The sequence below is a fragment of the Typopeltis vanoorti genome, chromosome 9 (assembly GCF_054136105.1).
Source record: "Typopeltis vanoorti isolate ZY-2024b chromosome 9, IOZ_Tvanoo_1.0, whole genome shotgun sequence".
Taxonomy (NCBI): domain Eukaryota; kingdom Metazoa; phylum Arthropoda; class Arachnida; order Uropygi; family Thelyphonidae; genus Typopeltis; species Typopeltis vanoorti.
The window spans coordinates 31,413,280-31,425,895 of NC_143557.1; positions in this window are offsets into that span (position 1 = coordinate 31,413,280).

Genomic DNA, 12,616 nt, shown 5'->3' on the forward strand with positions numbered 1-12,616 from the left:
TATGAATGTAACTCACCAGAGATGTAAACAAAGTTTTAAGTGAAGTTTTCATTTTTTTTCCGTATTTATAATGAAAATTATAGTTCTAACGGCTGGCTGTCGAGAACGTTAACACAACAGATTGGTTTCAAGATATATTTCTTCTATTCTACTAAACATGTACACACATACATGAACATAAATCAAGTCTGGAATATTAGAGAAAAAAAAAGTTATCAATCAATAGGGATATCAGCTACATTAAGTTACTTTGTAAAATCATATATTATCCTGGAAGATACCAGGTTAGGAAGGTACCAGATGTATTATCCTGGAAAATACGATGGCATCTTCCAGGTATTATCCTAGAAGATGCCATGAATAGCGATGTATTCTTTATTGACTCAATATCCAATGAAGATTTCTGATTATCAAAAGATGCCCCTCATATACAACCATTATTATCAAGAAATGAAAGGTTATTTTTTGTTTGGTTTGTGACTTTTAGACTGTCCCTTTCGCGAAGAGCCACATATTTGCATTCTCCGCCCCCATCCTTTCACCTCACGTAAAGATTACAATCCTATGGTGTATAATCCGCCATTCTAGTCAGTATAGGACATGAAAAACATTTAAACATTTTGCAGATGACGATGAGTTAGCCAGCCTCTTAGGAAGGTAGCAGAATTTTTTCATCCTTCAGAAATGGAAAAATAATCAGAAGTACATGGGCAATTACAGGACTGACAATATCAGTCCTGTAATAAGTGCAACCCGGCTAGAAAAGCTGATCAGTTGTGAATTCGGACTCACTTTGTGACATCTCCAATTAATAGCAGAGTATCTGCTGTACTACTGCTGGGAAACACGTGTCTATGATGCATTACCCTTTTTTCGGAACTTTGATAATCATTATTAGATAACAATAATGAAATCACCACAGCTATGTTTGAAGATATTTGATCAATGAATAACTTGATTAGATATGCGTTCACTCAATTTTATTTTAACGAATTTGCTTTTTTGAAATGTTAGTGCTTGTAATCGAAGATTTTCAAATTTTTTCAAAGATATTCAAAATAGTTTCAAAGTAATGATTTGTCCTTTTTCAGAGGCATGACATCATTTGATACACCTTTTTTTACATTCCTCCTACTGGAGCAACTCCACTTCCCTCGATGAGCGACATTACTTAAATACATTCCACGAGTTTCTGTATCTTGTCGCTCTTTGAACTGTTTTTGTACGGATAGTTTTTATCAATTTTTTTAGCAAGTGTTAAAAGCATAAATAAAAAAAAGAAGAAAATAAATGGCTATAGCACGTTTTGAAAGGAGCAGAAAACTATTTAGCAAATGAAAACTTTTTTATAATACAGTTAGTCAGGATTGATGAATGAAAAAAATGCATAAAGCAGACGTTTTTAATGACAATCGTGAACTGCGAACTTGCTTGATAGGGAACATTGTCAGTTATTTATTTCGTGCAGCAAATTGGCAAAACGAGTCATGAACACGTGTGACTAACCTTGATCGTGATCATGGTGATGATGTCATACATGCTTTTCTTGCATCGCTGGTGTTGGAATCCAAGACTGCTTTTGAAATTAAAACGTGCCCAAATTGAGCAGCAAAATTAGCTCAAAGAAAAATCTTTGTTTTAATTGGACAGTTGTTTCTTCCACTAGATGCAATGGAAAAATATTTCAAGAAAATACTTCAACTCTACGATCGTGATTACTTCTCATAAAAAAAGTTTGATAAATATTGTCAATATATTTTCGAGGACAACTTCAGTCTTTAGAGGTGATTCCAATGAGAAAACTGAACATCTTAAAAACCCCTTTAAACTTTTTTTTTTGTCAGTGCAATAAAGCTTTGAGAAGAAATAATGAATAGCTAATCCTGTGCCAGAAATATCTTAAGATTGATAAAAAGCGTCGGAATTATTCGAAAAATAAGAAAATTTTTGAAAAGTATCCCGATGCGTTTTGATATCGTCATCAAATTTCTGACGTACTTTCAGGGTGTACACAGGATATTGCGATTACACTACATCAAAAAGTTACATAATTACTAACTTCTTCTCAACAGCCAAATTGATTTGTTATCTTGCAAGACTCCAATAAAACCTTACATTTCTGTCTTCTAAGGCATTTCTGACCGAATCAATCCACCTGGACCTTGGTCTTCCTTTAGGTCTCTTTCCTGCCATCTTGGCATCAAACACGTGTTTTGCTAACCTTTCATCTCCCATCTAAGGTGGTACACCTTAGATGAGCTCTGCTCACAGATTCTTGAATGTTAACAATGTTCAAGTTCATTCCTAATACTTTCATTTTAATATGATTTTACCATTGATACCATCGGTTCACTCCCCTAATCTTTCTCAGCACTCTCATCAGCGGTCTCCAGTCTTCGATCCAGAGTTTTATTTCTAACCCAGCTCTCAGATCCATAAGTTAAAATTGGTTTGAGTACTATCTTGAATAATGCTAGTTTAGTGTTTCGGCTAATTTCTCTTTTCTTCCATATAAATTTATTCGGTTGACCTCCCACCACCCAATCTTTGCTTATTCTATTGTCTATTTCCATATTCAATTTGCCATCTTACTAAAAGCTGTGATTAAATACCTGAAATGTTTTACTTGTTCTTTAGATTCTCCATTCAGAATGCAGTTTTTAATATTTCTGCCTATTTTCACTGTCTTTATGCTAGCTTATTTATGCTAACTTCCATACCAAATTTATTAGAGAAATTATTCAGTTTAGTCGGGGAATACTTGAGGTCTTGTACTGGATTTATTTAGAAGTATAACATCATCTGCATGAAGTGAAGGGCTGATATTACATCTCCAGCTTTGATATAAGGTTCAGTGTCACATTTCTTTATAATATGATTCATAGATGAAGAATAGGAGTGAAGATAATGTACATTCTTGTCTCACACCAGCTTTAACATCAAGCCATCTTCCTGTACCACCTTCAGTTCTAACTGCCGACTTACAACTCAAATACAGACTGTATAGTGTTTGATATGTAGTACTCAATAATGTCCCATTGACACCATATGACTGTAGCGATTTGAACAGCTTCTCTCTTGGCACCTTGTCATATGCCTTTTCAAGATCTACAAAACTTAAATATAGATCCATGTAATCCCAAGTTTCTCAACTATTTGTCTTAAACCGAAAATCTGATCCTGACAACCTCTGTTTGGCCTGAAAACAGCATATTCTTCTCGAAGCTTCTCTTTCACAATTTTTCTTGGCCGTTTCTGAAGTATACTTCCATAAATCTTATCAGGAACACTTAATAGGAAAATTATTCTATAATTCTCACATTCAGTTTTCTTTTTTTTTACATTGGTACTACGAAAGCTCTACTCTAATCATATGGAATTTGAGCCTTCTGAATTATGCAGTAGTCACTGTAAAACTTTCATATCTCAAATTTTGAGCTTTTCTGGTCGAATATCATATACTACAGCTATCAAAAACCTGAATTTTGAAAATTCAGGTTTTTGATAGCTGTACTTCAATTATGAAAATATACTTGTAATCGCATTCCTGGTTAGTCTTTTCTAACAATTTATTCTCATCTTGTTCATTTAATAATTTTTCAAGATAATTATTTCATACATACAGAACATCTTCACTTTTCATATCACCTTTTACCATCTTTGATTCCTTTTACACTACTCTTTTCTTCATTTCTGAGCTTTTTCAAAATAGTCTCCAGAAACTTTTGTTACTTTTTCTGATATCTATTTTCTATGTTCTCACGAAGCCTTCCTTTTTAGGTCTCTGATTTCTGTTTAGCTTGTTTTATACTAGGATTTTATCAGTCAATTTAAATGGGCAGTAAATACTGTGTTGGTATTCTTTTGTTATATTTAGCGAGTTCATGGATTTTATTTTACTACGTTTTTCTATTGTAAATCGAATTCTTTCATCGCTTTATTATTTTGATCAGTTTATTGATATGTTAAGAGTTGAGCTTTGAAAGTGCGTTTTCAGTATGTCCTGAGTTATAACTTCTTTTTTTACTTGGATAGGATTACTTAGAACCTCCATAGCTCAGTCGGTATAGACGAAGCCCTTTGATTAGAAAGACCTGGGTTCGATTCCTGTCCATGACATGAGGAACCTTTATCTGGTCTCTTTCGACTAAAGGTGAGTTAGCCAGTCTCATACGGAGGTAAGTTTTTCACCCGGAAACTCGTGTTTTTCGTCCCTCAGAACAAGAAAACTGGCCCGTGAACACACATGGATTTACAGTAATAAATGCATACTTAATCTCTCATTAGGAGGGCTCAACCAGTCCTAAGGGATGGATGAGTAAAATTAGGGGAGTCCCACACGACAACAACAACATAGGATTACTTGTAGGGATAGTATTTTGGCAGTTAACGTTATCACATATTGTCTATTAAGTGTGTGCATTCTCCATCAGGTTTGTTCAATCTGTTTTAAAAAAAAAAAAAATCCAAACGAAAAATCTTGACAGCTCTGTTATAAGATTAGAGCTAACCCATTTCAGCAAAGAGACTTTGTGCTATAAGCCAGTAATATGGACACGAAGCTGAAAGAACTCCATTTTCCCAGATCATTGTAATTTTTATATAATTGGTTCTTAATGAAATACTTTATTTAAAAGTTTATTTGTAAGAAATTTCAAACTTTTATGAATGTCATAAAGCGGCATAAATATCTAATTCTAACACTTATCTTAAATTCAAGTATTGCACGTACGAATTTTATTTTCATTAATCCTTAATTTTTGTTCTGTTTAGGCAATGATAATGATGATATAGATAAGGTTTGGAAATGTTGGGCTATTTTCTTTAGCTTTAGAACAGCTGTTTGAAGTTTAGACAAATCTAAATCTTTGTAACATGTTACGTGTATATCTCATCAGCGAAAAGGACTTATTTGTGTATTTAAATTCACACTTAGATCCATGGAAGTTATTGTGCAGTTGTTCGGTGATCATTTTGCTAAGGTTTTGCATAAATAGTAATGATACTATTCTAAGGAAACAGGAAGTTGAGGAATCAGTACTTCAATCTTGTTCCTTGAAGGTGAATGAGGTAGAAGTTTATGATTGGTTAAGTAATCTTCATGTAAATAAGAATATTGGACTAGATGGAATTTCACCACGTGTTATGAATGAGCTAAGAAACTGACACTTCCGTTAACTCGTTTGTTTAATGAGAGTCTAGTGTCCTCAACAATCCCTAATGAGTGGAAAGAGGGCACGATGGTTCCATTGCATAAAAGTGGAAGTAAAATAGATGTTTCAAATTACACCAGTTTGCATTTCTGGAGCGGTTTTTAAGATCTTGGAGAGATTGGTTAGGAATAGAATACAGGATTGGGTGGAAAAGGAAAAAAAATTCTGTATAGAGATCAGCATGAGTTTGTTAAAGGGAGGTCTTGTTTTACGAATTTGCTTACATTTTATAAGGTGACCACAGTTCTGGATAGGGGTGATTCATATACAGTGATACTTCTGGATTTTACAAAGTCTACCACATAAACTGGTTATAAGTTACGGCAAATAGGATTGGAAAATCAGCTGGTTGATTGGATATCAAACGGTGGTGTAGAGAAGCGTCACATCTCTCAGGGGGGAGAGTTACCAGCGGAGTCCCACGGGGGTTCTGTTCTAGGGCCACTGCAGTTCAGTTCAGTTTGTTTGTTAAAGATATTGTGAGTGGTCTGCATTCGACTGCTTGCGGATGATGCTAAACTGGGAAAAATTATTGTGAATGATGCAGATGTACTGGTGCTTCAGAGCGATTTGAATCAAGTGACTATATGGGCAGCTAAGTGGGGATTTCACTTTAACACCACTAAATGTAAGGTTTCGCATTTTGGATCTCGAAGTAAAGCTGCGTATCATACTGGAGACACTGTATTACAGGAAGTGGAGGAAGCGTCTGATCTTGGGGTATTGGTGGATAAAGAATTGAAGTTCAAGGGATATTGCAAAAATAAAAACAGCACAAAGAAATGCCAGTATACTAAGAATAACACTGACAAGAAGAGATAACGATGTCGTCATTCCGCTGTACAAGACTTTTATTAGACCACATCTGGACTACTTGCGCATCGATTTGGTCACCTGCGTTTCTAGGCGAGAATGAAAAAAGTTCAGAGGCGAATCATAAAAGCAATATCGGGATTGTGGAATACTGACTATGAAGACAGGTTGAGAGAATGTAAATTACAGATGCTAGTCAATAGGCGGAAGAGGGGCGAATATGATTCAGACATAAATTGCTAAAGGGTGCTTATCAAATAGATACATGGAATATTTTTCAAAGGGTTGAAGGAGGGAAGGGGATAGAGACGAGGTCATTCTTGGAAGTTGTATAAATGTGTGGTGTGTAAGAGATTGCGGCGTGATATTTTTGCATGGAGAGTGGTTGGTAAGTGGAATTTATTGAAAAATGAGATGGTGAGTGCGCAAACATTGAACCAATTTGAGATGAGGTATGATGAAAATTATCTCTGTTAGAATGCATCTTACTGTTGCCTCCCTTGATAAGTCTTGACTCCAGGAGGTGTTTGTATAATAATAAGTTAAAATCTTATTATGATTTACTAGTGTTTGGAATAATTTACCTTTTCTTTCCTATATATTTATGCAACTGACTTCCAGACGTACTATCTTTGCTTATTATATTATTTATTTGCAATATTCAATTAGCCATGTTCATAAAAGATTGTCTAAATAGTTGAAATACTTGTTCTCTAGATCCGTCATTAAGAATGCAACTGGCCTTTTCCCAAGACCCTACCTTTTATCAAAGTTTTGTTTGGTAATGCTGAGTTCCAAGCCATTTTACAGATGGATCTTGAAGAATTGTGCTGAATTTATTTGGAAATACAACATTTTCTAAATAAAGGAAAAAGTTAAGTTGAATATTCCAAATTTCCATATCTGGTGGAATACCACTTTTCTCCATAATGTGATCCATATGGATGAATAAAAGCAGAGACAGTGTGCATCCATGGCTTGAATCTAGTTTTATATCAAACCAATCTTCCTCTACCTCCAGTTCTGCTAACTTAAAAATTAATTATTCACAATAAGGAATTTTTTCGATATGTGGCCAGTAGAAGGAGAAATGATTATGGAGAATGATAAACACTGAGGATAATATAATACACTTCCAAATCCAAAAAAATAAAATAATCGAAGGAAATATGTTGAATGATTTGCTATTCTAATTTTTTGCATAGAAAATAATTATTACCAAATATGAATTAGCGTCATCTAAACTATGTACTTTGTAGATTATAATGTAAACACATGAAAATGTAACATAAATTATAAGAAAACTGTTATTTGAAAACATTCACAAAATTTGAATAATTTTTAACGTCGTTCAAAATATTAGAATATTCCAAGTTTTTCCGATTGGTTTTGAGGAGAGCATAGAAATAGCATATATTTCAGTAGCTGAGAGACCGACTCCTGTGTGAGGAATCGTTTGCGCGGGGATTTCAGTTAATCATTTGCTAAGCATGGGTCGAACGAGTGACATATCTGAAGCTAAGAAGTTTCGTATGGTGTCTCTACACGAAGAAGGCCAAACTCAACAGTTTATAGCTAAGGAATTGAAATGTTCTCAAGCATGCGTGAGTAGAGTATTGACACAGTATTCTAATAACCGGAGTTTTCAAAATAATCGTCATAATAGCAGTCGGAAGGCAATAATTACACCGAGAGGAGATTGAAAAATATCGTGAAGAAAAACCGCTATCGAAGTGTAAAGTATTTTCACAGGAAATGAAAAGAAAGGTGTGAATGTGCGAAATCTACGATGTGGAGACAACTTCACAAACTGAGTTTTAAATCACGTGTACTCAAGACGAAGTCGCTTATGACTTCCAAGCAAAAGGCAGCTAGAGTGCGATGGTGTAAGCAAAGACTGTTGAGGGGTAAAGAGGAGTGGAAAAAAGGTTCTTTCAAGAGAGAGACGAAAGTATGTTTGTAATCCTGGGGATTTTGCCGTTCCGTGCAATAGCATATTTTGCCGCTTTTTACCCCTAAAAAAACTCTTTAATGACATCTTAAAAGTCATTATGTTAAGATAGGCTTCGAAATGTCTGATCATAAATTCTAAATAGTAGCATTAGATAATGAAAATTCATACGTTAATGAAAAAATAAACTATTTTTTTTTTACAGAAAACAATTACCCTTTAACGGTGGAATTTTGTTCTAAAAATGTGCATCTGCATAGGTAATTAAAATCAAGCGAAGACGAGTATACTCACACGTAGAGTAAATGCACCTGTTGTAAATTTTAATTAAATTATAACAGTGGCTATTATTAAAAGTTAGTTTATTTGTAATATTATTGCTCCAGAATCCATTAATATCACAAATACTATCATCAAACCTAAAAAAATTTTTTTTAATTATGTTTTTTCCGAGGTAATGTTGGGCCGATCCATGAGATACTATCAGTAAATATTAGGAAATAACATTATCGAATCTGGTAATTAATTCAACAAGCTTCAAAAATTGGCCGTTATTGTGAACAATTTTTCGGATGTTCCCTGAAAGGGCAAACATTGTTGAGCTAAAAATTGAACAATGCCAATTAAGGCGTTCTATTATGCTCCTCCAGTGCTGAGCCTCTGCATTTAACAATTTTTGCTGCGCTGAATCAATCGTGTGTTCTAATTTAAGCCTAGACGACAACTCAATCTACTTCTTATGGGACTCCAAGTGGTTTTAAGTGTTCATTAAGATACAGATATAAATGTCCCCAATCATTAACCCATCAGTAGTGAATGACATTATATTATAGGAAAACAACTTACAGCAGAAACAAAATACAGAATCTTTTTCTTTTGAATAGACTAACCATGACCGATTAATATGTTCTCCACTGCTTAGTTCCCTAGCAGCGAGGAAAAACGAAATCACTTTTGGTTTCGCCAGCTGACCTTTCATTACGATTTCTAGTCTTTCGGCATCACTTAAAGAGGGATTGCATCTTGTTCATTTCAAGTTCATGATTTATTTATTTATTTATTTTTTGCTCAGCTAGACCTGATCTTACATCCTACAATATATACTCGGTATGTATCATATCTCTAGATGTTAAATCAGTTTCGTTTTCGCCCTCATTGTTACTAATATGGACATTACTGGGATCGCAATTAGAAGTACTTTCCATGAGCTTAGAATTTTTGGTTTCGGTCTTTTCGCTTATATTCTCTTGTACTACATTAATTGTTTCAGTTTTTAGATGTGTATGCAAGCTCCGCTTTGTTTCTGAATATCGAGTTCTTTTTCCGATTTTCGTTTGCGATATTCTTCGCCTGGTAGTTTTTGTTCTTTCATCAGACACATTGGAATGTTAAAATTATTTTAAAAGCCAAATCCTAATAACTGTATCAAAAAAAAGCATTTTTAACAATCACTGAATAACTGTATTTATGTATTTTGATTCTATTTCTTTAATTGGTTTACTCTTAACCAATTATCTCATTATGATCGTTTGGGGGCTCATATTCTCGTGATCTTTTTTTCTCGTTGGCATATCGGTGAGCACGGGCATAGCAAATCCGAGATACACGATCAAGACCTGATTTTACTTCCTGCAGTATGCACTTGGTATATCATATCTGTAGACTGGTCTTCTACTCTTCTTTCCTCTACTCTCTTACTTCTTACTCCTCCCTCCACCCGAGTGCTATTAGAGCAATTCAAGGGCGAGGGGATGACGCTTTCCTCTCAAGCTGTAGCTTCCACTATCTACTAAAAAAAAAAAGGTAAGCCTAGTTGCTCTAAGGTGGCAGCCCCACCACTAGGATACCTATCGTCATGCTAATAATTTGACATAGGGAAACGCATGTTATTTTCAAGTCCCAACAAAATCCAAACTGGACAGAAAACATGAGAAAAGAATTACAGAAAATTTTAAATGATGAAAACATAGAAATTGCAGTTCTTACAGAAACAAAAAAGGAACAAAAGAAACAACTAATTATCATATCACACACATAGTGGAGTGGACAAACAAATACTTGCAAAAGCTGGTGTAATGATTTGGATCCATAAATCAATTAAAGCAAAAATAACCCATTATACATACTCGAATGAAAGAATATTATAAGAGAGATTAAAATTAAATAAAGGAAATTTAACAGTTGTTGGAGTGTATGCCCCTGAAGAAGAAAATGATTTTTTTACAGTTACAAGGAATATAAGAAATATGAAATAAAACAGACCATATAATTATAGCCGGAGATCTTAATGGCAGAATAGGAATGAAAGAAATTAACAATAATATAAAAAAATTTGGAGAACCAACAGTAAACAAAAATGGAATAGTTTGGAATATACTTCTAACTCATTTTCAAAGAATGAGTTAGAAGTATTTCTAGGCTTCATTGCGTAAGGTTAAAGTTAGAAGAGGGCAGAAATTGACACAGATCACTATTTAGTGCAGGCAAAACTAAGATTTCCACCAAACTGGCTACAAAAAATACAAAAAAAAATAAAACTAGAGAAACAAAATATAATTACAAAGTAAGTCTACTAAATGATTCAAGTATAAGAAATTTATACCAACAGAGGATTAATAACTATTTAGAAAAGATACAAGAAAATAACGATATCGAGAAAGAATGGGATCGTATAAAAGAGATTATTACTTCAGCAGGCGTATGAAAATCTAGGAACACACAAAAATATAAAAATATTTTTTAAAAAAATACATATATAGGACAATGAAATAAAAACAATAACTGAAAATAAAAAGCTGCCCTTTAAAAGATGGTTAAGTAGCAAAAACAAAAAAAAAAATAAAAAGATGAAATTGAATATATATATATATATATAAAAAAAGAGAAACCAGACAGAAAGGGAGACAGAAAAAGCTGAGAAAATTTTGTATCATATCTAGAAAATGACATATACAAAATAAGACCCAGTGCGTACAAAATACTAAAATACATGAACACAGATATAAAAAAAAAACTGTGAATATAAATTGCGAAATAGATGTAAAAGAATTATTGGATTACTTCACAGATCTTTGAACGGATGATACTAACATAAAAAAGTACACCAATAACTTACAAAATGCTTCAAATGATATAATAACTATGAAAGAATTAAAGGATAACCTAAATAAAATTAAAAATGTCAAATCAGCAGGAGAAGAGGGGATAAACTTCGAAATATATAAATTTGCTGAAAACAAATTTCATCAGAAATTATTAATATTTTTAAATAAAATATATACAAATGGACAAATACCAATAGAATGAAATACAAGTATGGTAATACCTATATTGGGAAAAAAAAGATAAAGAACTTGCTAATTACAGAGGTATTAGTTTATTGAATACATGCTACAAAATATATAGCAGAATGCTTAATGAAAATTTGAAAATATACAGTGAAAAAATATTAGAATATCAAAATGGATTTAGAAAAGGAAGCTCTGCAATGGATGCAGCTTTTTGTTTTGAACTACTTATAGAAAAAAAGAAGAGAATTTAATTTAGAAACTCATCTTTTGTTTATAGATTACGAAAAAGCATTTGACAAAGCAAAAAAAAATGGTTGATATATTACAAAGAATAAATATACCTAATATTTTACTATATGCAATATTGAATATATATAAAGACAATGAAATAAAAATAAATAAATGTCTGAAAAAAAGCTATAAACCAAGGAGCAAGACAGGGATGTCATCAGTCTCCAACACACTTCAATATTTATATTAATGACATATTAATACACTGGAACACCTTAAACAATCCAGGTATAAAAATTTCCCGGAATAACAAAATAAATACGCTTTTATTTACAGATGATTAGGTAATAATATCAGATAAGGAAGACAGTTCACAAAGGACAATGTATAATTTAAACGTTATAGTAGAATAGTTTGGAATGAAAATATCCATAGATAAAACTAAAATAATGACATTTTGTGGAGCAAGTCCAGTTAGAAGTAAAATAGTTATTAATAATAAAATAATAGAACAGATAATTACTTTCAGTTATCTTGGATGTGAAATATCATATGAAGGAGAAAAAGACAAAATGCTTCAAAATTTTTACAGATGTAGGCCTAATAAACAGAACTAACCAAATACTAAAAAAGGAAAAAGAAAAGAAACGCTTGAAAATATACAATACTTTAGCAGCGCCCGCATTATATGGCAATAAACAAGTAAGATAACAAAAGAATAAAAACAAGTGAAATGAGATTTATGAGAAGAACTGCAAAATACACATTATTAGATCAAAAAAGGAACAAAGTTTAAAAGAACTAAAAACTAAAATAATTAAAAAAAAAAAATGGATAGAACATGTAAACCAAATGCCAACACCCGATATCCTAAACAAATAAAATATAAACCAATTGGAAGGCCGGATAGACCTCAAAAAAGAATATTAGATGGGTTATGAGACCGGAGAATAGACCAATATGTCTGTATCCGTAATAAGCGTTATGATGATCGTTTGTTCTCATTGGTTAAATGAGATTTACGCTGAGGTCAAAGTCAACTCACGGCCAACAATGGAATCGGGAATAAATGCAAGATAGAAGCAGATACGGTCAACTGGGCGATAGCTAAGTGGACG